The sequence below is a fragment of the Cetorhinus maximus genome, chromosome 12 (genome assembly GCF_964194155.1).
Source record: "Cetorhinus maximus chromosome 12, sCetMax3.hap1.1, whole genome shotgun sequence".
NCBI lineage: Eukaryota > Metazoa > Chordata > Chondrichthyes > Lamniformes > Cetorhinidae > Cetorhinus > Cetorhinus maximus.
Window position 1 is genome coordinate 75,542,126 of NC_135890.1, and position 24,619 is coordinate 75,566,744.

At 42.5% G+C, this 24,619-nt stretch overlaps 1 protein-coding gene across 5 annotated transcripts in view; it reads right to left on the reverse strand.

The window, feature by feature from the left end:
• LOC144687594 (paxillin-like) overlaps positions 1-24,619 on the reverse strand; it is a 177,687-nt gene that overhangs the window by 136,110 nt on the left and 16,958 nt on the right. The window contains exon 1 of one of the 5 annotated variants that reach the window (XM_078553926.1): positions 24,018-24,154. The exons of the other annotated variants lie outside the window; for them this stretch is intronic. The gene's annotated coding sequence lies outside the window, so the exon portion shown is untranslated. Of the gene's footprint in view, positions 1-24,017; positions 24,155-24,619 lie in introns of those variants that run through there. 5 annotated transcript variants of the gene reach the window in all.

Below are 24,619 nucleotides of genomic sequence, written 5' to 3' on the forward strand. Positions count from 1 at the left end.
TCAGAAACAAAAACAGAATTACCTGCAAAAACTCAGCAGGACTGGCAGCATCGGTGGAGAAGAAAAGAGTCGACGTTTCGGGTCCACATGACCCTTCAACAGAACTGAAGTATAGTTAGGAGAGGGGTGAAATATAAGCTGGTTTAAGGTGGGGGGGGGCGGGGGGAGAGAGGTTGAGGGTGGAGTGGTTGTAGGGACAAGCAAGCAGTGATAGGAGCAGATAATCAAAAGATGTCACAGACAAAAGGATCAAAGAGGTGTTGAAGGTGGTGATATTATCTAAGAAAAGTGCTAATTAAGAATGGATGGCAGGACACTCAAGGTACAGCTCTAGTGGGGGTGGGGTGGAAAGACTGACAAGGTATTAGTTGTAGATTTAAAAATAATGGAAATAGGTGGGAAAAGAAAAATCTATATAAATTATTGGGAAAAAAAAACAAAAGGGAGGGGGAGGAAACGGGATGGGGATGGGGAGAGGGGGAGTTTAAGATCTAAAGTTGTTGAATTCAATATTCAGCCCGGAAGGCTGTAAAGTGCCTAGTCGGAAGATGAGGTGCTGTTCCTCCAGTTTGCGTTGGGCTTCACTGGAACAATGCAGCAAGCCAAGGACAGACATGTGGGCAAGAGAACAGGGTGGAGTGTTAAAATGGCAAGCGACAGGGAGGTTTGGGTCTTTCTTGTGGACAGACCGCAGGTGTTCTGAAAAGCAGTCGCCCAGTTTGCGTTTGGTCTCTCCAATGTAGAGGAGACCGCATTGGGAGCAACGAATGCAGTAGACTAAGTTAGGGGAAATGCAAGTGAAATGCTGCTTCACTTGAAAGGAGTGTTTGGGCACTTGGACAGTGAGGAGAGAGGAAGTGAAGGGGCAGGTGTTGCATCTTATGCGCGGGCATGGGGAGGTGCCATAGGTGGGGGTTGAGGAGTAGGAGGTGATGGAGGAGTGGACCAGGGTGTCCCGGAGGGAACGATCCCTATGGAATGCCGCCGGGGGGGTGAAGGGAAGATGTGTTTGGTGGTGGCATCATGTTGGAGTTGGCGGAAATGGCGGAGGATGATCCTTTGAATGCGGAGGCTGGTGGGGTGATAAGTGAGGACAAGGGGGACCCTATCATGTTTCTGGGAGGGAAGAGAAGGCGTGAGGGTGGATGCGCGGGAGATGGGCTGGACACGGTTGAGGGCCCTGTCAACGACCGTGGGTGGAAAACCTCGGTTAAGGAAGAAGGAGGACATGTCAGAGGAGCTGTTTTTGAAGGTAGCGTCATCAGAACAGATGCGACGGAGGCGAAGGAACTGAGAGAATGGGATGGAGTCCTTACAGGAAGCGGGGTGTGAGGAGCTATAGTCGAGGTAGCTGTGGGAGTCGGTAGGCTTGTAATGGATATTGGTGGACAGTCTATCATCAGAAATTGAGACAGAGAGGTCAAGGAAGGGAAGAGAAGTGTCAGAGACGGACGATGTGAAAATGATGGAGGGGTGGAGATTGGAAGCAAAATTAATAAATTTTTCCAGGTCCCGACGAGAGCATGAAGCAGCACCGAAGTAATCATCGATGTACCGGAGAAAGAGTTGTGGGAGGGGGCCGGAGTAGGACTGGAACAAGGAATGTTCCACATACCACATAAAGAGACAGGCATAGCTGGGGCCCATGCGGGTACCCATAGCCACACCTTTTATTTGGAGGAAGTGAGAGGAGTTAAAGGAGAAATTGTTCAGTGTGAGAACAAGTTCAGCCAGACGGAGGAGAGTAGTGGTGGATGGGGATTGTTCGGGCCTCTGTTCAAGGAAGAAGCTAAGGGCCCTCAGACCATCCTGGTGGAGGATGGAGGTGTAGTGGGATTATACATCCATGGTGAAGAGGAAGCCGTTGGGGCCAGGGAACTGGAAATTGTTGATATGACGTAAGGTGTCAGAGGAATCACGGATGTAGGTGGGAAGGGACTGGACAAGGGGAGAGAGAAGGGAGTCAAGATAACGAGAAATGAGTTCCGTGGGGCAGGAACAGGCTGACACGATCGGTCTGCCAGGTCAGTTCAGTTTGTGGATTTTGGGTAGGAGGTAGAAGCGGGCCGTCCGAGGTTGGGCGACTATCAGGTTGGAAGCTGTGGGAGGAAGATCTCCAGAGGAGATGAGGTCAGTGACAGTCCTGGAAACAATGGCTTGATGTTCAGTGGTGGGGTCATGGTCCAGGGAGAGGTAGGAGGAAGTGTCTGCGAGTTGACGCTCATCCTCCGCGAGGTAGAGGTCAGTGCACCAGACAACAACAGCACCACCCTTGTCAGCGGGTTTGATGACAATGTTGGGGTTGGACCCGAGAGAACGGAGTGCAGGAAGTTCAGAGAGAGACAGATTAGAATGGGTGAGAGGAGCAGAGAAATTGAGATGCCTAATGTCACGTCGACAGTTCTCAATGAATAGATCAAGAGAAGGTAAGAATCCAGAGGGAGGGGTCCAGGTGGAGGGAGAATATTGGAGGTGGGTAAAAGGATCCGTTGAACGGGGAGAGGACTCCTGCCCAAAGAAGTAAGCACGGAGACGAAGACGGCGGAAGAAGAGTTCAGCATCGTGCCGAGCCCGAAATTCACTGAGATGAGGGCGTACGGGTATGAAACTAAGTCCTTTGCTGAGCACTGAACGTTCAGCATCGGAGAGGGGAAGGTCAGGGGATATAGTGAATACGCGGCTGGGGCTGGGATTGGAAGATAGGGTGGGGACGGAAGGACAAGCAGGGGTGGAGGGTCCCAGATGGGTGTTGGTGTCGATGAGTTGTTGGAGCTTGCGTTCCTTAGCACTTGAGAGAAAGAGAAAAAATTTCTTGTTGAGGCATCGGATGAGGCGAAGAATAAAATGAAACTGGGGGCACGCGCAGCTTTGAAAAAGGGTGCGGCGGTGCTGCTGGAGGGAGAGGTCGAGTGTGTTCATATGGCGGCGCATGGCACTGAGTGTGGATCTCAGAATGCACATAATATTATCAGGTCTAGAACAATTATGGAAAGCTTAAAAAAAACTTCACTGGAGGAGGGTTAACTTCAGTGTGTTGTAAAGGAATTCGCTCATGTGGGTTGGAATCAAAACCAGATTCGCAAATCACTAACTGAACAATGAAGGGACTTCTAGGTGGACATAACTCGGACCTGAATGGATACATTGCTATGCAGAAGCGGGGAGAGGGAAGAGGCATCCAAAGCTCGAGCTCCTGGCTGACTGAAGATATAGATAAAAATGAGCCAGTAAAATTAGTTAATGACAATTATAAACTTCATTATAGAGTAGCAAGTACAGTGCAGCTCCCAAAAAAAGAATAGGTGGGATGAAGATAGAGTATGAGAATAGATTAACATAAAAGGGAACTCAAAAGTAAAAAAAGTAGTGAAAGGATGGATGGAGCCAATAAGGGACCAAAAAGGAGATCATCTTGTGGAGGCAGAGGGCATAGCCGAGGTATTAAATGAGTACTGTGAAGCTGTCTTCACTACAGAAGAGAATGCTGCCAATGTATTAATAAAGGTTATGGGAGTGGTGACAGAGTACTGGAGGATTGTAAATGTTACACCTATTTAAAAAAGGAAGAGGGATTAACCCAGCAAGGCCAGTCTAATTCTGGTGGTGGGGAAACTTTTAGAGACAATAATTCAGGACAAAATGAACTGACATTTAAAAATGTATGGGTTCACAAATAAAAGTCAGCATGAATTTCTTAAATGCAAATCATGCTTAACTAAATTGATTGGGTTCTTTAATAAAGTAACAGACGGTCGATGATGGCAGTGCAGTTGATGTTGGGTAAATGGACTTTCAAAAGGCATTTGACAAAATACCAGATGATAGATTTGTTAGTAAAATTAAAGCCCTTGGGATAAATGGATAGCGGTAGAATGGACACAAAATTGGCTGAGGGGCAGAAAACAGAATGGATATTTGTCAGAATAGTAGGAAGTATATAGTGGCATTACCCAAAGGTTAGCATTAGGACTACTTATCCTATTGATATGCAAGAATGACCAGGACTTGAATATACACGGCATAATCTCAAAATATGCAGATAACACAAAACCTTAGTGTAGTGAGTTGTGACATTTATAGTGTAGGCCATGGATCAGTTGGTGGCGCATTTACCTCTGATTTCAGATTCAAGTCCCAATCCAGGCCTCGAACACACAAATTTAAGGTGATAATCCAATGCAGAGCTGAGGGAGTACTGTCTTGTATGAGCTGCCACCTTTCAGTTGAGATGTTAAACTGAGGCCCCATCTGCTCTCTAAGATGGACATAAAAGGTCCTATACATTTTTTCAAAGAACAACAAGGGAATTCTCTCTGTGTCCTGGCCAATATTTATCCTTCAATCAATATCACAAAGAAGATTATTTTGTCATTATCATGTTGCTATTTGTGACAGCTTGCTGTGCACAAATTAGCTGCGGCCTTTCTTATATCATAACAGTGGCTATACTTTAAAAAAAAGTACTTCATTGGCTCTAAAACGCTCTAGGATGTCCCAAGCTGGGGTCAAAACATTTTTGTTCCTCGCATCGCATTAGAATTGGTGGCCAGTTTTTATTTTTCTGCCAGTGCAGACACGAGGGCTGAATGGCCTCTTTCTGAGCCATTAACTTTTCTATGGTTCTACCCCACAAGGACTCTTGAGGTTTGCTCAAGTTCTAATTTTTGGTTTTCAGAGGTTCATTTTTCATTTTCACTCCTTTATTAGCTGATGTAGTTCTGCATTTGTGTTGACATTTGGGATAGTTTTTTTTTTCTCACAGAAGCAGAATTAGGAGAATTCATCAATATCCTCAATGGTCGATACCCTCCATTGAACTCAAAGCCACATCACACATAGAAAGCATTAATTTCATAGACACGACAGTATTTAAATTGGCACAAAACAACAGGCACAAGTTAGCAACAAAAGGTCTTTCCAAAATAACTGACACACATTTCTACAAACAAAAAGCCATCAATCACCCTAAACATGCCTTCCGTGGACTGATGAGGTCAAAACTAATGCGTTTTCATCGCATATGCACAAAGCTGGAAGATTTTAACCAGGCAATTGCTCCCCTTTGTACTGCGTCTCAGATCTCAAACTCAGATTTAAATTTAACAATTAATCTAGCATTGATATTTATCTAGCATCAATTGCTGCTTGCAGAAGATGTTTCCAAATTTCCACCACCTCGCTCCTGAAAGATCTAGTTCTAATTTTTAGATTATGCTTCCCAGTCCTATCATGCACCTCATTACATTTTCTTTACTACAACAGTGACTACGCTTTCAAAGTATTTCATTAACTGTAAAGCACTTTGGGATATCCTTAAGTCATAAAAATCACTATAAAACTGCAAGTCGCTTATTACACAGATACAAAAAGAAAATAATACAACGTCCACAGAATCACTTGAGGAGAGATTTCTTCGGAAGTTATTTGGCTCCTTTAATATAGTAGGTCTCCTTCTCCAGTTTGAAGGCTCAACAGACTCCTGGCAAATGTGACACACAAAACTTTGTCCTGGCATTACCTGAATGATGCACAGCTCCAGTTCAAGTTGACAGATTGAGGATGCAAGTACTCCTTGTGGTCCTAAAACGGAGATGTAAGGAGAGGTGGAATTTTCCTGCCAATTCTCCTGCTCACTGCTTCTGCAGATGGAGAAAGTGTTCTGTAACCACTCTCACCACCCACAGGCATTCTCTCTTCCCCCCACAACACCCACCCCCCAGCAGGTAGTCACTTTCTCACAGCCTCTCCTCCACTCCCCACAGGCAGCTACTCCACCACGGTCCCTCTCTGCTGGTAGGCAGCCGCTCCCTCACAGCCGTTGCTCCCTTGGCAGGCAGCTGCTTCCCCACGACCTCTACCCCCCAGCAGGCAGCCACTCTCTCACAGCCTCTGCCCCTTCGACAGGCAGCTGCTCCCTCGCAGCCTCTAGTGCCCCCCTACCCACTGGCAGGCAGCCACTCCTTCACAGCCTCCGCCCCCTCAGCAGGCAGTCACTCACTCATGGCCTCTCCCCACCAGCAAGCAGCCGCTCTCTTATGACCTCTCCCCACCAGCAAGCAGCTGCTCCCTCATGGCCTCTCCCCCCGGCAGGCTGTCGCTCCCTTGTGGCCTTTTTTTTAATTCATTCACGAGATGTGGGCTTCACTGGCTGGGCCAGCATTTATTGCCCTTCCCTAGTTGCCCTTCAGAAGGTGCTGGTGAGCTTCCCGCCACCCAGCCAGGCAGCCTCCCCCCCCCTAGTGAGCCTATCAGCAGCAAGCATGGGAGAGGAACAGTCTGTGATTGAAGGAGCAGCTCCTCACAAATTCTGTCACTTCCATGTACGGGGTGGGGAAGGGTGACTTTTCTCTAATTGGCAGTCCCTGTGATTGAATTTTCCAGGGATTTTTGGGGGCTTACAAGTGCGAATTCGCCTGCCACCCCTGTATATTTTGAATACTGGTCCCAAAGTTGTAAAAGGTGCTTTAAAATGCAAGTCTTTTCTTTACTATGCAATGAAGCAGATAGGAACATTTTCCAGAAGGACATAGACTGATGAAACAGCAGATGAAATTTAATGCAGAGAGGTGTAAAGTGATGCATTGTGGTAGGAAGAATGAGGGGAGGCAACATGAACTAAATGGTACGGTTTTAAAGTGTTGAAAGAGAAACCTGTGGGTGTGCGTACATGTCTTTGAAGGTGGCAGGCCAAGTTGGGACGGCTGTTAAAAATATATGGGATCCTTGACATTATTAATAAAAGCATTAGAGTATAAAACCTAAGTTTTGCTAGCTCTTTATAAAACACTAGTTAGGCCTCAACTGGAGTAATGTGTTCAATTCTGGGCACCACACTTCAAGGGAGGTGTCATGGCTCTGGGGGAGTACAGAATTGATCTCCTCGAATGTTTTCAGGGATAAGGAACTTCAGTTATGCGGAGAGAATGGAAAGCTGGGTTTGTTATCTGTAGAACAAGGAAAGATAAGAGGTCTGTTCAAAAACATGAATGGTTTTGATGGAGTAAATAAAAAAGAAATTGTTTCCAGTGGCAGAAGGGTCAGTAATCAGAAAAAATAGATTTAAGGTGATTGGCAAAGAACCAGAAGCAGCATGAGGGAATTTATTTTCACTCAGCAAGTTGTTGTGATCTGGAATGCACTGCCTGAAAGGGTGGTGGAAGCAGATTCAACCATAACATTCAAATGGAAATTAGATAAATACTTGAAGGGAAAACAAATACAGGGATGTGAGGAAAGACTAGAGGATGAGATTAATTAGATAGCTCTCTCAATAGCTAGCCGAGCCATGGGGGAACTAATGGCCTTCTTCTATGCTGTAGCGTTCTATAATCTATTATTCCTCATTCAATATAGAGTAAGGACAGCAGTGCATTGACACAATTAGTGTACACTGATAGTCCCCCAAATACTGAAGTCATCAATCAATAGGTGACTCAGGTCACACATCAAAGTGTTCACAAAAAGCAAAATTGCAACTGTTCCCGTGTACAATTACCACCACACCTCATCCCCAAAACTGGTTCTTGAATTAACAATTCAAACTGACTTTAGAGTCTTTAGAAATATCAGAGGTTATGATTAATACAGAAATGAAAAAGGCATCCTAACTCAGATAAACTCTTGTACTTCCTCAAAAACTTGTACCAGTTTTCCAAGCTACAAACCCACAGAGCTAACCAGCACATTTCTGACACATTTCAGTGGGTTCTAATAACCCCTTTCTCTACCCACTTAAGCAAGGTTACTTCTTGAAAAGTTGCAGAAACTGGACATTTTCTAAAGTAAATTCAACTCCATTGTGATTAAATACAGGGCTATATTTCCCAAAGAATACATGGTTATAACCACTGGAAGAGACAAATCACTGCACTGTTTCCTTCATTTTGACTAATGGCCCCCCACTTATAGCAGGTCGATAGGCTGAATCACGCACACATGGCTAGAGCACCGAAACTTGCTCACTCAGCAACCTCACATTGATCCTCTACACTACAGGGCAGGAACACACACAGTGACTCGTACCTATACTCTATGTACACCTGGAATACACATGCAGGCTTGCACAACTGGCTCATGCATCCTGAGAGGTTGAAGCATGTATGCAAACTCTCCGTTCACAACAAGGTTTTAGTTTTTAAACCTCTTCTCTGGCTCCTGAATCAGAAACAACAAATACAACAAATTCGCTTTTAGTCACTTAAGTGAGACAAACACCTCCTCCCAAAACAGCAAGTAAAAATTCATCTCTGAGAGAAAATCAAGAAACAGTTAAAGAATCACCAGGTGAGACAATTGCAACTATTAGAGCACAGTGAAGATGGAAAACCTGAAAATACAATGTTTTAAATCAAGCAAAATCTTCAGATTTGCAGTGTAATCTATACCCTCTCATTTTATCTATGAATTTAGCATCAGGAAACTACAAAGAATGGCTTCTTTTGTACTGTGTTCACTTGCCTCTGCTAATGTGCAGTATGTCTGTCTTTCACGCAGACTAGATTGTATTTCTGAAACATTGCCCCAAGGTTTCAATGAAAACATCCTTTGAGATGCTCCAGTTTACCCCAGTATGAATGTTCTAATAAATAACTCCTCTGTTACAGATAACGACAATGGCCATTTCCACAAAACGTCAAGCACACAATCCTGTCTGATGTAAACTAAAAAACCCCTGGTTTTTGACAGCTCATGAACTTTGCACCCAAAAACGTCCTATCAAATTCACTTTGACAGTAAATATATAATGTAGTACTTCAAAAGAACTATCAAAATCATTTTTAAATGACCAGATACGGTTCAAGTGCAACATAAACTTAATTCAGTGCATTCCTTCACTGCATTCCCTTAGAAATAACTGGAACACAAATATAAACAGCAGCACTGCTTTGCTAAGAGACTCCACAGAACAGCAAAGCCACAGGGGTGGAATATTCAAGCCTTCAGCTTCAGACAGAAAATGTTTCTGTTCAGCTCAACGTGCCCTGCCACCCCCACATGACACCGAGCTATAATTCATGGAATGGATGGCTTGTCAGGCCTGGACATGCAAACTGATCAGAACAATTTCCTGAATATAACGTAAGCAGTTGAACAATGCTGCAGAGCTTACTGAAGCACTTAAATTTTAACTCACTAAGAAGTGGGAGGGAAGCCATTTAGCTCATTTGGTTCATCCTTCAATTTTGTTACAAGCAAACTTCTGCCACTCTCAGTACAAATGCAAGCTCCACCATGCCCAAGCCTGGCCTCACCTATGATTTTCACCACATCTTCCCCAAAATAAATGAAGTCAGAATGACAAGAAAGAGGTGGTATTCCAAAGACAGATGTCATCAAATGTATGAAACTGCAATGGACTTTCATTTAGAGTCTCACATTTAAAAGTGAGAAGTGCACAGCTCGGCTTCCCTTTGTAAGCGCACATCAGGGATGAAGTACATGGACAGCAATAGACATCCAGGAACTAATTTTTTTAAATTTTCTAATGGGATGTGAAGAGGTCTTGTGCCTCTGTGGGTACCGTCCCTGCCTCTGAGCCAGAAGCTTCAGATTTAATTCCCACTCTGGTACTTGATGGCCACAGAAGGTGAGTTTAAAACATGGCCGAACAGGTTGATTGTCAATCAGTAAATCCTTCCAATACGTCTATGGCAGGCAGTAAGCCTGGGAGAGTCTCCAGGTCAGCCCTGCTTGATGCATAGTGGCACACTCAAGCTATAGCCTCTGGAGACAGGTGAGCGACCCGCTCCAGGTGAAACTAGCTATGGAAACAGGCGTAAGTACATGCTTTGCCTGCCTCATGTGTCATTAGACGCGGGAAAGTCTCTAAGTCTAAGTCATGGGATGTACACGTCACTAGCAAAGCCAGCATTTGTTAGCCATCCCTAACTGCCCTTGAACTGAGTGGCCTGACAGGCTATTTTAGAGGGCAGTTAAGGGTCAACCACATTACTTTGGATCTGGAGTCACATGAGTCAAATAAGGACTTCCTTTCCTGGTCTTTATGTCAAAAAATGATGGTTTCATGATAATAGCTTTCAATTCCAGATTCTTAATAACTGAATTTAAATTCCTCCAGCTGCTGTGGCAATATTTGAATCCGTGTCCCCAGAGTATTAGCCTGGGCCTTTGGATCACTAGTCCAGTGACATTACCACTATGCCACCATCTCCCCTTACTGCACTGAGGCAGGGCAACAAATATCCAAAAACGAATTATAGTGACAGAATAAAAGATACACTGGAGCTACTCATACAGCAACAGAGTAATAAATATCCTGGAGCTAATTAAAGACACAGAGTAATAGATACTGGAAGTCAGTTATACATTGAGCACAACCCCCACCCAGGATCTCATTACAAAGAACAAGGTAAAAGCTGCTTTTATGCCAGCACTTGGTGAGGTCCGATTTTGATGTCTTTAAGCCAGCCAACTCTTCAATGTTACATTACTTAACCCAGCTCTCTTAATCTGCAGCAGAATTGACAACCAAATTCTTTGTAAGTTTGCAATTCTACCTCCAGGAAAAAGGGAGCCACTTTTAGTATAAACATAATAGCAAGCAGTAGATGCTGGTGTCCCAGAATCCAACCTCACCCAGCAGCAAAATAAAAATGGCTTAATAGAGACTTAAGAGCTAATTACATAAAAATGGCTTGATAGATACACAGAAGTCAGTAATGCAGAGGTAACAACTGAAACCTGGGAACTAATTACACAATCATTGTACACTGAATTAATAACACAGAAATGAATATTTAGGTGTAAATAAAACAGTAACTGTGATTGGTGCGCTGGTTAGCACACTATCTTTTCACCTTAGGACCTGGCTTTAACTCGTCAAAACTAATGGGGGAGAAAATATTATCACTCTGCCAGCTGTAATGCCCCTTACAAAGAATATTTAGTGCTGGCTCGACAATGTCAAAGGAGCCACAATGACAGCTGGTGAAGGAAGTAGAAATTTCATTGATCCAGTAGAAGTGCTTTATTGAGACAGTATTTAGCGCACACTGCCGAGGGGTATACCCCAATTTAATTTCACATCAGGCTCTCAGTTACAGCCATTAATATGCCTAACAGCATAATCTTAAGGGTAAGGGCAGCATGAACGACCCAAATTCACTGCCTAGTGTGTTATTTTATATCATTCAGTTTTGGATCTGTTTTCATGTCAAGTGTGGCCATCAATAGCCAATGTGTACTGTTTTATTAATTCACAGAAGTGAGCACACCATTGATAAATTAATGGTTGTGATGTTGGTTGGCATGTTTAAAAAGAAATAATTGGCAGTGCAAAATTAACAACCAATACAAACTACACTGAGCAGGCCGGATGCAGTCTGGTGTATTACAAGACAATTTCAAACAATGGAATCGGCATCAAACTGCAAGAGCAATGAGCCATGTCAGAACTGCATGAAGCTCTTGGCTATGTTAGTCTGATAGCGCAAGTAAGACTCTCTCATTAGGCACAAATTGGAAAACTTTCCCACTTCACGTGTTTATTGTCATCAAGCGCTCCTAAAGCCACCTAACCTACTCTCCCCCAGCCCCAACCATACTGCACCCAGTATTGAGTTAGTGTATTGGATTACCCACTCCAGCAATCCAGTCTGTTCTCTGACTAAATGACAATGAAATGCCAGTTAGGGGAAGTTTTGTGATTTGGATCCATGTTTGCCAGAAACAGAGTTTAAATTATCCTACTATGTTTTATATTAGATCCTTTCAACCTACAGAAAGAGACTTGCATGTCGTCAGCCCCGGACAATATTTGAAGCCAGAGATGAAAGACTAATATCTAATCACTGCACTATCTAGCCATTCCCCAGTTGTACATAATTTTTCCTCACAATGGTACTCCCTTAAAAGTTTTTCCACAAATCAGGTCCTTAATAGGTCTTAATAATCAGGCCCTTATCTGCACCAGGAATGAACTGGACTCACAGGTTCGATATATTCAACCAATCTGTCTGTATTTCACACGCTCCTTGGGTCAGAAGCCATGATGAAATAGGAATACCATGCTATTTTCAACATGTAAAACACACACATGTCTCTTGGCAAATTCTTGGTGTCTGAATTGCAAATTTGCTATCACCCAACACCAAGTAATGCAAAGCCATTCCTTTAAAAAGAATGAGAAAAGTAAAAGCAGTCAGGAGTTGGTTAAATGTGGCATGAAAGCCACATTGAGTGTTTATACTGCATAAAGTGCATTCAGTGGATGTTACAGACAAAAGCAAATTCTCATCATGGTGAATGTTGTTCTGTACTTTTTCCATTAACCCTAAAAGAGGTCAGAAATGATTTGACTGTTTTTCAAAGTAATGTGGAAATTCTGATCTGCAAATCTGTTGAGTATGGTGACCTTGCATTTGTGACTTGCAGTCTTAAGAAAACACAGCCCATATTTTGCAGCTAAGACCTCTCCGCTGTTGAAGCTCCCCTCCACTGCCCCAGCACATCACAAACAGCATTTCCTAGGTAAACACTGTTCAAAAAGCAGATTTTGCCAAGTAATGATTAAACAAGGAGGTTACTGGGATACTGGATGAGATTAAAAAATGGAGATACAAGGAAGGCTAGCAGTACTTAAAGTAGATAAGTTACCTGGTCCAGGTGCGATTCATCCCATATTGGTTAGTGAAGGAAGGTTAGAAATTTCAGAAGTGCTCCTTAGAAATAGGGGTGGTACCAACAACTGGAAGATTGCCAAGGTCACAGCTTTTTCAAAAAAGGGAAGAACGGCAAACCTGGCAACTATAGGGCAGTCAGTTTAAAAGCCAGTGGTCGGGAAGCTTTTAGAAATAATAATGCAGAAGAAAATTAACAGCCACTTGGGCTAACAACTGAGCACCAGCATGGATGCGTTACGGTCAAATCATGTTAGACTGATTTGATTAAGATGAGGTAACAGAGAGGGTGGGTTAGGGCAGTGCAGTTCATATGCATATGTGCTGGTTTAATTTTGTGGTCACCGGCGAAGCAATGCCATTGTCGCTTCTCAAAGAAAGCTGCCCACAAGATCTAGGGATCTCTGGTGTGGACTTCCCAATTCCTGACATCAGTTTTAATCTGGTGCCAAGGCAAGAGGGTCTCCAGGTGTCCAGCTACAATGATGTCATCAGGTAGAGTAAGCAACCAATCATATCAAAGTATTACCATTGACAGCAAACCAGGAAGTAAAAACCTCAGAACCCTAACCATTAATTTTTAATTTCTAAATTTTACAGACAGTGAAATAATTCCTAGTGTATGTCCCAATCATTTAAGGTGGAAGCTAACATAACAAGCTTTTTAAAAAATTAATATATGAAATTTAGCATAATGGAGAATTTTTTGACATTCAACAAAAATAAAATTCTTTCAAAATCAGTGAGAATGCCTTAACAGTAATCATGAACTTGGTATACTGTCAAACTCCTAGTTACAACTCATTCAAAATGATGTAACTTTTTCAAGAGCTTTTACAACACGACTGAGTGAGCAAGTTCTCGTCAGTTCAATGATTTCTAATTGATTGCAATCTGGGGCCCTTAACAGCGTACCCTCTGGAGAAGCACATAACTACAGGCAGCAACTTCTGAATTTCCACATGTGTGGACTCCAGAAGTTGCTGTAAGTTTTTAAGAGGAGTTATGGCATCTGCACACTGATAGTTTTGCTATCATTACCACCACAAAATCCAGTCCGTTAGTCTTGTTAGCAAGTGAGGCGATGGTGTAGTGGTATTGTCGGTGGACCTAGAGATCCAGGGTAATGCTCACAGCAGATGGTGGAATTTGAATCCAATAAAAATCTGGGATTAAAAGTCTAATGATGACCATGAAACCATTGTAAAAACCCATCTGGCTCACAATATCCTTTAGGGAAGAAAATCTGCCATCCCTGTGTAACTCCAGCAATGTGATTGACTCTTAAATTATGAACTATGGGTAATAAATGCCGGCTGAATAAAATAAACTAAAAAAAAGTCCATGCAATAAAAGAGACAGTAACAGCATTAATACAAAATTGGCTAGATGACAGAAAATTGAGTTACGAACATACGAACCATTTGGCCCCTCGAACCATTTAATAAGATCATGGCTGATTTGAGTAACCTCAAATCTGCATACTACCTACCCCTGGTAACCCCCTTGCTTAACAGACAAGGATCTATCCACCTCTACCTCAAAAATATTCAAAGACTCTGCTTCCACCACCTTTTGAGGAAGAGAGTACCAAAGACTCACGAACCCTCAGAAAAATTTTTTGCCTCATCTCCATTTTAAATGGGTGATTATTTTTAAACAGTGACCCCTAGTTCTAGATTCTCCCACAAGAGCACATCCTCTCCACATCCACCCTGTCAAGATCCCTCAGGTTCTTAAAGTTGCCTCTTACTCTTCTAAATTCCAGCAGATACAAGCCTAGCCTGTCCAACCTTTCCTAAGACAATCTGCAACTCTGTATTAACCTGGTCTCTGAACCTGCTTTCCAATGCAACATGAATGTCTGTTGTTCAGACTTGAGGGAGGTATACAATTGAGTTCCCTAAGATTCTGTACTAGGACCAGTGCTGTTTATAATATAATGACTTGGGGTGGGGGGGGGGGGGGTCTTCAATAGGCCATACAGCTCATTCAGCCTGCTCCACCATTCAAGGCAATCATAGATGATCTTCTGCCTCAACTCCATATCCCTTGATTCCCTGACAGACCACAAGTATCTCTATCTCGGCCTTAACTATATTCAACGTTGGAGCATCCTCAACCGTCTGGTGTATGGAATTTCAAAGATTCACAGCCCTCCGAATGAAGAAATGAAGTGAGCTTTCAAGCCTTACAGCACTTATGGGGTTAAAATGATTCTTGAATGCTAATTAGGTGCAAAAGCAACAAAGTGACTTATTGCAGACGTGAGAGTCACATGGTTTGTTTCAGGGAACAATATCACAGACAAAAACAGAATTACCTGGAAAAACTCAGCAGGTCTGGCAGCATCGGTGGAGAAGAAATCAGTTAACGTTTCGAGTCTTCATGACCCTTCGGCAGAACTGAGTATAGTTAGGAGAAAGGTGAAATATAAGCCGGTCTAAGGTGGGGGGGCGGGGGGAGAGAGAAGTTGAGGATGGGATGATTGTGGAGATAAGCAGGCAGTGATAGGAGCAGATAATCAAAAGATGTCACAGACAAAAGGATCAAAGAGGTGTTGAAGGTGGTGATATTGTCTAAGAAAAGTGCTAATTAAGAATGGAAGGCAGGATACTCAAGGTACAGCTCTAGTGGGGGTGGGGTGGAAAGACTAACAAAGTTTTAGTTTTAGATTTAAAAATAATGGAAATAGGTGGGAAAAGAAGAATCTATATAAATTATTGAAAAAAAAGGGAGGGGGGAGAAACGGGGTGGGGATGGGGGGAGGGGGAGTTTAAGATCTAAAGTTGTTGAATTCAATATTCAGCCCGGAAGGCTGTAAAGTGCCTAGTCGGAAGATGAGGTGCTGATCCTCCAGTTTGCGTTGGGCTTCACTGGAACAATGCAGCAAGCCAAGGACAGACATGTGGGCAAGAGAACAGGGTGGAGTGTTAAAATGGCAAGCGACAGGGAGGTTTGGGTCTTTCTTGTGGACAGACTGCAGGTGTTCTGCAAAGCGGTCGCCCAGTTTGCGTTTGGTCTCTCCAATGTAGAGGAGACCGCATTGGGAGCAACGAATGCAGTAGACTAAGTTAGGGGAAATGCAAGTGAAATGCTGCTTCACTTGAAAGGAGTGTTTGGGCACTTGGATGGTGAGGAGAGAGGAAGTGAAGGGGCAGGTGTTGCATCTTCTGCGTGGGCATGGGGAGGTGCCATAGGTGGGGGTTGAGGAGTATGGAGTGATGGAGGAGTGGACAAGGGTGTCCCGGAGGGAACGATCCCTACGGAATGCCGCCAGGGGGGGTGAAGGGAAGATGTGTTTGGTGGTGGCATCATGCTGGAGTTGGCGGAAATGGCGGAGGATGATCCTTTGAATGCGGAGGCTGGTGGGGTGATAAGTGAGGACAAGGGGGACCCTATCATGTTTCTGGGAAGGAGGAGAAGGCGTGAGGGCGGATGCGCGGGATATGGGCCGGACACGGTATCACAGACACATCCCCCGAGGACAACCTGCTGGTATTGCAAGATTGGTGCATAGCACCCACTTTGATCCTGCAAGTCTATCCTGGACAGACACTAGTGCTGATGTTAATTCTACAACTGAAAACAATGAAGCCTACCCAAGGTGAGCTGTCCCTGACTCCAAGGCTGATGTTTGCATGGAGGATTTCTTTCCTTCCTCGACAGGGGTGAGTGGATGTTGTCTGGGGCCATTTGGTTATGACAATTGCCTCCTCCATTTCTGAATTAGATTACATGTTGGGGGTTATCCTGTGTCATTGTTGTGATGTCCTAAATTCCAGTCCTTCTTAATGGTATCAGTTCTGTTGTAGGCGGCACTGTGGATTGTAACGCAATTAGAATAGTATATAAGCAGCTTGAAACTCTGCATTGTTGAAGATGTCTCCTGGTTTACCAGTAGAGATTGTCTTCCCACTGGTGTAAAAAATAATGGCTGCTCAATGTTTGAACAAACAACCCTGTGTTGAGTGTTGGTTTAAAATACTCCACAATAAGAAATTTATCCTGATCTGAGTCCTAAATGATTGGACTCTTATCTTGAGACTGCGCCCGTGTCCTAGATTCCCTAACCAGGGGAAGACGGCCTCTCAGAGTCTACTCTGTCAAGCCCTCGCAGAATCTTGTATGTTTCAATGAGGTCACCTCACAGTCTTTTAAACTCCAGAGAATATAGACCCAATTTACTCAACCTCTCTTCATAGGACAACCCTCTCATCCCAGGGACTAATCTAGTGAGCTGTCACTTTACTGCCTCCAATGCAAGTATGTCCTTCCTTAAATATGGAGGCCAAAATTGCACCCAGTATTCCAGGTCTGGTCTCACCAAAGCCTATGTTCAATTGTAGCAAGGCTTTTTTATTTTTGTACTCCAATTCCTTGGTGCAATAAAGGCCAACATGCCATTTGCCTTCCTAATTGCTCACTGTACCTGCATGCAAATTTTGTGCTTCTTGCATGAGTGCACCCAAGTCCCTCTAAACATAAACATTTACAAGTTTCATGCGTTATAACAATATTTTGCTCTTCCATTCTTATGACCAAAGTGAATATCCTCACGCCTCCCCATATTATATTCCATCTGCCACTTTGTTGTCCACTCACTTAACCTGTCTCTATATCTTTGCAGCCGCTTGGTGTGTCCTCCTCACAGCTTGCATTCCCACATGACCTGTGGCTCCCACTTTCCCTCTCCCTCCTTCCTTGAATAGCAGTGTTACATTTGCTAACTTCCAATCCACTGGGTGTGATAGAATCTAGGGAATTTTACACATCCACTATCTTTGCAGCTATCTGTTTTAGAACCCCAGAATGTAGACTACCTGAGGATTTGTCGGATTTTAGTCCTTTTAGTTTCTCCAGTACTTTTTCTCTGCTGATATTAATTACCTCAATTCCTCACTCTTAATATCCCCCCAGGTTACCATCTATTTCTGATATGTCTTCTACTGTGAAGACAGACACAAAATATGTGTCCAATGTCTCTGCCATTTCCTCATTCCCCATGATAATTTCTCCTGTCTCCAAGGGGCCAATGTTCATTTTAGCTGCCTCACTCCTTTTTATATACACTTGTAAAAGCTCTTACAATCTGATTTTATATTCCTGACTAATTTACTCTCATTCTATGTTTTAAATAACTTTTTGGCGGCCCTTTGCTGGTTTCTAAAACACTCCCAATCCTCAGACTATTATTCTTTGCAACATTATAAGCCTCTTCTTTTAATCTAATGCTATTCTTAACCACCTTAGCTCGGGGGGAGACAGTTAGCGCAGTTGGCTAGAATGTGATGCTGAATGGTGCCAACCATGCAGGTTCAATTCCTGTACCGACTGTGGTAGTTCATGAAGACCTGCTTCCTGGCCTTCAGCCATGCTTGCGGATTGGTACCCCTCAAGCTATATATAACCAATTGTCTCCCTCTAATGAGGAGAGATGCCCATGGTCCTTTGTGGACTATGGCTAATTACTAATCTTAGTAAAAGAATGGATCTTTTTTAGTTTGCGAATTTGTAATGGAATGTACTTTTGTTGAACATTTTTGAGTTGTTTCTTTAAATGTTTCACACTGTTTACTTACCGCCTTACTTTTTAGTTTATTTACCCAATCAACCTTAGCCAGCTCTCCCCTCTTACCTATGTAATTGGCTTTGTTTAAGTTTAAGATTCTTATGTGTGATTGGAGTATGTCACTTTCAAATTTAATATGGAATTCAATTGTATCATGATCAGTATTTCCCAGAAGATCTTTTACTAATTAACCTTGTCTCATTGCAGAATACTGGATCTAAAATAGCTTTATCCTTACTTGGTTCCACAACATATTGCTCTAGGAAACTGTCACAAGCATTCTTACAAACTCAACTCTCAGACCACCTTTGCCAATTTTACATGTCCAGTCTATATGAAGATTAAAGCCCCCACAATTATTATTTTTTCTACATTCTTTCATGGGATGTGGATATCACTGGCGAGGCCAGCATTTGTTGCCCATCCCTAACTGCCCCTGAACTGAGTGATTCGCTGGGCCATTTCAGACAGCAGTTAAAAGTCAACCACATTACCATGGATCTGGAGTCACATGTAAGCAGGTAAGGACGTCAGATTTCCCAGATGGGTTTTTACATCAATCGATGATAGTTATCATGGTCACCATTATGGTTTTATATACCAGATTTATTAATTTAAATTCCACCAACCACCTTGGTGGATTTTCAACACATGCACCCAGAGCATTAGTCTGGGCCCCTGGATTACTAATCCAGTGACATTTCCACTAACTACCATCTCCCCCACATTGCCTTTATGACAAGCTCCAATAATTTCTTGTTTAATGCTCTGTTCAACAGTATAACTATTGTTGGGGGCCTATAAACTACGCCCACCAGCATTTTCTGACTGTCTCTCCAACCAAATTGATTCTACTTCCTGAATTTATGAACCAAGACCCTTTCTCATTAACGTCCTTGTGTCATCCTTCCCTATCAGGGGCACCCCTCACCCTTTTCCATTCTGTCTGTCTTCGCGCAATGTTGTGTACCCTGGAATATTTTTCTCCCAACCTTGGTCACTTTGTAACCATGTCTCTGTAAAGACAATTAGATCTAATATAAACTACTTATCTTTACTTGCACCAGTAGTTCATTTACCTTATTATGGATGCTTTGTGCATTCAGATAAAGAGTTTTTAATTTTATTTTTTACTAATATTCTCTGCATGAACCTTACTCACTGATGCACTATTTCCATTCATATCCCCCTTCCTGTCCCAGTCTGCCTGCCTTTACCCATATTGCTACACTATTCTAATGTCTCAATTTTACTCTTTGGATTTCTAAATCTCCCTACACTTGAACCCTCCTTCACCCTCTGTTAGTTTAAAGCCCTATTCGTTGTCCTAATTATATGATACAGGTTAAAAAAAGTAGTTAATAAAGCATATTGGATCCTAGGTTTTATAAATAGGAGCATAGAATAGAAAAGTCAGGAAGTGATGTTAAATCTATATAAAACACTAGCTCTCCCCTCGGCTGGAGTATTGTGCCCAATTCTGGACACCACACTTTAGGAAGAACGTAAAGGCTTTGGAGAGGGTACCAAAGAGGTTTACCAGAAGGGTTCCAGGGTTACAGTTATGTGAACAGACTGGACAAGCTGGGATTGTTCTTCTTAGAACAGCGAAGGCTAAGAGGAGATTTAATAGAGGTGTTTAAAAGCATGAAGGCTTTAGGTAGAGTAAGTAAAGACAAAGTATTTCCAGTGGCTAAACGGTCAAAAACCAGAGGGCAGATTCAAGCTATTTGGAAAAAGAATCAGAGGAAATTTGAAGAAAAATGTTTTTACGCAACGAATGGTTAGAATTTGGAATGGACTGATAGATTGGCAGATATAGGTTCAATAGTGGCCTTTAGGCGGAATTAAGTAATTATGTGGAGGAAAATATTACAGGGATATAGGAAAAGAACAGGGAAGTGGGAGTAACTGGATTGCTCTTTGAAAGGGATGGTGGAGATTCAATGGGCTGAGTGGCCTCCTTCTATGCTGTTTTATTATATGATTCTATGTTGCAAGTGGTCATGTGATGGGGATTGAAGCTAATCTGTGAATTCAACAGGATGCCAAGCTTTCACATAGTCTAGTTCAACATAGATGAGTGGCTAAGGAGGAGGATGGAATAAAGTCATAGGCCATTATGGCACAGGAAGAGGCCATACAACCTATCAAGTCCATGCTGGCTCCCTGTAGAGCAATCCAGTCAATCGCATTACTCCAATCTATCCCTGTAACCCTGCGAGTTCATTTCCCTCAATTTCCCACCCAATTTCCTTTTGAAATCATTGATCATCTCTGCTTACCCCATCTTCGTAGGCAGAGTGTTCCAGGTCATTACCACTTGCCGCATAAAATAATTCTTCCTCAGATCTCTGTGCATTTCTTGCCCAACATTTCAATGGCAAAAGAGAGTTTACATGAGATTAAAAAAAAGGTGGTTTGGGTCTTTCCGTTATTGAGCTGATGTAATGTTTGATTAAATCATTACTTCCTGCCAGATCGACAAACAAAATGACCGAACAGGCCAGGATGAAAGGAAATAATAAAGAGGTAGAGCTGGGTGTCATCAGCATTCATAAGAAAACTGACCTCAAGCCTGTGAATATAGGCAATATATAGATTAAGAAGAGGGGTTAAGGATAGATCACTGGGGAACTCTGGAAGAAGTATCTGCTGGCTATGTTCAGACAAGGAGTGGAACACACGAGAGCTGGAGGAAGATGGCGTGGTCAACTGTGTCAAATGCTGCAGAGGGGTCGAGGAACACAAAGGAGATAAAGTAAGAGGGCAAGGAGATAAGATTAGAACAAACAGCTGCAACAAAAAGCTGGCATCAGCACATTAGGCTTGAGTGTCCTCCTGTGCTGTAAATTAAATGGTTACATGATTCTTTAACAATCTAAATGGTGAGTTGTGTTACTTTGTCTCTAGTTATTAGAAAGTGCATACAGTAATATAAAACAGACAATTTGTATTAAAAATTCCTCTAAGCTTTTATGTTTGTCAATGTGTCCTGTTTGGATTTGTTGTTTCTTTCCACGACAATTGGGGGAAAAGGAGGAAGGAAAATGTTGTGAAATGCTTCCTGTGATCCACATTCAGCTTTCAAAGAAACGAGCAGGTTAAACACCAATGGCCCAACCTTGTGCACTATTCAGCTGCAGGGCCCAGTTGTGCAAATAGGTAAGGAGGTTCTCACTGCTTTGCCTGACATGCCCAGGAAAATCAAGCACACAAGTTATTTTTTTAAACAATGATCCTCTTGTTTGTGCACTGATCAGCACACTGTCTGCTGCAGGATACAGGTACCATTATTCATGCTGACAATTTAGGCAATGTTGCTGATACCTTAGACGAGCAAGAGTCAGCATCACCCACAAGCAGTAAAGCACGCCAATCACCCCAATCCTCATGAATTAGCACTTTGCTTGCAACATAGAATTGCCATTTTTCCCCCCTTCTTACAATATCAGAGTTTAATTTATCAAGGACCCACAGTTCTGTAACACAGACTGCCAATACTACTCTTCATCATACCAGACCCCAAGAGTGTGTTTAAATTCTCTGTGACGAGGGACAATTACAATGAAATTCTATACCAGAAGTGGTTTGGCCTGCGGCTTGGTGTTTCTCTTTTCAGTGTTATTCAGAGTTTAAAGTGGTTTCCTGCTGTATGCAGCCATCCTGACTCAGACGTTTGGGCAGATTCCTGAATATAACAGCTCATAAATCAGTTATCATGACAGTGAATCATAACAGGTCTATACTGTTCAGCTTTTAACACATGCAATCTCAGTACATCAAGAAGCATCAAACGAGACCAGGCAGCTGCCAGGGTTCTTCTTCAGAACACCACAGTGTTTAGGAAAAACTAAAAATATTGGCAACATTTATCATCACAAAGAGCCAGGTACGTAAATGGCAATATTTGAATCTAGTGGAGCACAAACTATCATCTGTACTCTCTAATGCACAACCATGCCGAGGACTGATTGTAACGCTCTCTTAGACAGGTTACAATATGATAGCCTAGGTGCTCCAACTGAGCATCTATCTCAGCACAGGAAGTAGTTTCAGTACCACTCCTTTTATAGTGGCATTGACACTTAAAAGCATGACTACATTCTATACCTGCAACGTCTGGCGAGAACCCTGCAGCTGGGTCATCTAGAAGTCAGAAGTTACAACATTTGCAGTGTAAATCTGATCATTCCACCGTAATTCAGCAGAAGATATATGTTACAGTATAAATCCGGTATTACAACGCAATCACCAAGAGGAAAGTACAGAAGTGGGAGAACAAATCAAACATTTTCAAATTTACATTAATTCAAGAAGTATAACTGCTAACCTAGGAAATGTGGCTGTATGTTAAAAAAGAAAGTACATTATAGAACACTATACTGTGTCCAGTTTAACTGCTAAGACACAAAATATTCATTCCCTTGCTATAATGTGGGCAAGAGCTAAAAGATCCCTGGTATCAGCAAATGATGTTTAGAGAAGAACTCAGACGGGTATATAATATATTGATACAGAAAATATTAATATATTTCAAGTGAAGTTTGACAGAAAAACATGGGTGCGGAGGCTCAAATTAATAAAAAGGAAAACTTAAGACTGGTGTCAAGAAGTTCTTCTTGGCACAAACGCTAATCAATATTTGGAATGCATCTCCCACAGTGGAGGAAAAAACCTTAGGAGTCATTTAAATGACAGCTGGATGCTGCACTTGAGAGAGACTGCAGCTTTGTCTAGTTGAATGAGTTAAGATGGGCTGAATGGCCTCCCTCATCGATAATTACCTTTGATCTAATTAGACCCAATCGGAAGTAAAGTGCCATGGGATTTCTATTACTGGCTATAATTTGAATGGGTTTGATGACTAAAACAACAAGTTTTTTTTTTCATTTCATGCTGTAAGCTGAACGCTGCATTTACCTCAAAATACTGCTGTCACTGGCCATCTTGATTCTAACAGCAGCACTGTAAGGTTAACGAGGTGTCCCTACTGCCTCCAGCAGCACAGAGAACCACCACAAATACTAACTGCTGCATTCTGGCCCAGGTGAGCTGACTGTCTTTCTTTCTGCCCACAGACAGGTGGAGGCGCTTTCACATTGCTGACCTGGACAAACATCCCGTGTCACCAGCAAAAATCTGCAGCTAGAAAGCAAAGCTGCAAGTCCCTAGTTTTAAACAACACGCAAGCAGAAACTTGCATATGTGCAGCTGATCTGGAATCCATTGTGCAATGTACCATACTGGAAGCCAAGACAAGCAGAGCTTTCCCCAGTCATCAGGTAATAAAAATACTTGTGGTTTACACCCTAGACACTGAAGAAATATGTTTAGGCGATTACAACAAGATCACATATACACTGCATTTGTCCTCTGCATTCAACTGTTAATTACTATAATAAGTGTGGTAAAATTTTCATCTTCAGGCATTTTTACACACTATACATAATATTGTGAAATCTACCTATTTTACTTAATGCCAATTGTAGCAAGGAAAGCGACTTATTTTACAGTACAGGTAGTAACCCAAATGAGCAATTAGTGGAAAAAAAGTTAAATCTATATCAGCATGATGACAACCAAGGTTCAAGTTAATTCCAGGTCATTCCTTCCATGTTTTTTTGGGTGGAGAAGGGTGCTGAAGTTATAATGGGAAAACATTAGAGAAAAGAACAGGCACAAATATGAAATCTCTCACATCTCAAAGCGCACAGATTGTAGCAGGGGTTTTTTATTCTCAATACACGACAAGCCAAGTGCTGTTATGGAATGCTAAATACAGAGAAATTAGAAAAAACAATCACCCTTTTTTCAGTTCAGCGCTGTCTCTCAGGTCTCTTTTTCCTCCAACATTCTAACCCATTTCTGTCAGTCAAGTTTCCAATTTTATTCACTCCACAAGCATCACCAGGCCTAGGTACTTCATTCCACTGTTTCATATCAGAAATCAACCTAACCCCACAGCAGCCCAGCTGAATTCCTTAGTGGTGCAAGACTCCACATGTCTGCTCCACAAACCCAGAAGAAAGCAACATTCCTAGCAACAAATGCCACAGATTATAACACTTTCTTAGCAGAGGACATGCAGATTATACATGCGTCCTTAAAAGGACCTTACAATCTATCACTAACATAAAAGTCACTCAGCTGTACTATGCTGGAGAGCTCTGGGGTAGAGATGGGCGGAAAGGTTAACTTATTGGAAGACGAGAGAAGGTAAGGTTTTCACTCCTGTTTGCTGTCTGTTTGGTCATCAATAGATCTCAAAAACTAATGGATGGATTTCAACAAAACTTGGTATACAGATAGGGTATGAGTCAAGGAAGGGCTGATTAGTTTTTGGCAAAGATGAGGATCCAGATCCAGATCTTGGAACTTTTTAAAATATCCATTAGCATTAGAAGAT